Genomic DNA, 1,577 nt, shown 5'->3' with positions numbered 1-1,577 from the left:
CCCTCAAGCCTGCCCCGCCCGCCCCGGCGCCGCCTCAGACCCTCGCGAGCCCGCGCGGCCAGGATATTACATGGCAACCACACACTTCCGGTGCCGGCCCCAGCGCGCGCACGCGCGCCCTGAGCCCCCCGTCTGCTCACACGCGCCCCCTGCCGGCGAGGGAGTGCACGCACATCCCGCCTACTAACCGAGAGGCCGCCTCGGCTTGAGTGGACTGGAGCGAGCCTAGAGGGGCTGTAGCGGCTGCAGCGACCCCTGGAGTCCCGGAGGTGGCCCTGACGTCTCAGGAAAAGTGCTTAGACCTTTCTTTAGAGGCTGGGGAGGCCAAGGGGCAGGTAGAACTCCAGAGGCTGAGATTACAAATCTTCACATGCCTGTTCGCTAATCTCAGCTATATACAGTTCTTCTGAGGTCTTCCACCACCTTCCCTTCCAGTCCCGTGTTCATTCATTCAGTTGCCCAAATCAGACATCAGGTTATGACTTGTAACTCCTTTCTGCTACCCACTGTCTCTCTGCCCTGATCAGACCATTCCACCAGTCTTCTCTCTGGTGTGCCCAGCTTCAGGTTCTCCCCTCCAGTTCATCCGTTACAAGGCTGCCAGCAAGATGCTTCTATAACATAATTCAGATCACACGATTCCCTGGCCTGTTCTAAAGCCAGTAGTATTGGCCTCAGAATACTTCTAAGGCCTTCTTGACATGGCCTACAAAACTTGTAAAATTTGGCCCCATCACCTTTTCTGACTTCTATAACCCATGATTCTTTTCGCCTATGGGCTTTGCTAACATTATTCCTCTCTTGCTCATTTCCCCCAATTTTTCCTCCCATCCCTTCTGCATAAAAGAACTCTATTTGTAATGTCACCTCTTCCAGGAAGGCTTCTCAGATTCATATATGCTTACGGCTATTGATTTTTTTTCATCAGTTGTTTTTTGTTGAATGAATCGAAAGTTAAGAATGAATCAAAATGAGTAAATGAATCCAAAAAGAAGAGCAGGGTTGGGGCCAGCTGCACAATAGATAACAAGTCTGACTACAGGTTGTAAGAAGAACAATAAAGTGACTAGAACTAAAGTGCTTGCAACTTCCATACTGAAATCTCTGACAGAGTTGAGCGATTTTGTGAAGCAGAGGATTGCTGAAAGTTTACAAGTGCCTCTACAGAAGGTACTGGACTTGATCAGACTATTGCTTTAAAATATACATGCCCCAACCTCTCCCTAAGATCCTGATGGGGCTATTACGAATAGTGTGAAAAACCTCCCATGTGATTTTGTTGGGTGTCCTGAATGGTGACCCACCAGCCTAAATCATTTCAGGTGCCAAAATGTCAGAGAAAGAAAGGAAAATATCCTAAAGGTTCAGACAAGGAAACCGAGACCTTGAGTAAGACATGACTTGCCCAAAGTGATGTCCTATTTTTCCACATTATTTTCAACCAACCCTACTGATGTAATTATCCAATCTACAAGATAAATAGGATTCTGAAATTGGACTAAGTTAATTATTTGCTTCTCACTTTGCTTTGCTTGAGAGAGTAAATTGGTGCTGAAGAAAACCTGTTCTAAGGCTCA

The sequence above is a fragment of the Capricornis sumatraensis genome, chromosome 9 (assembly GCF_032405125.1).
Source record: "Capricornis sumatraensis isolate serow.1 chromosome 9, serow.2, whole genome shotgun sequence".
Taxonomy (NCBI): Eukaryota; Metazoa; Chordata; class Mammalia; order Artiodactyla; family Bovidae; genus Capricornis; species Capricornis sumatraensis.
Note: the sequence above shows the minus strand (reverse complement) of the source record.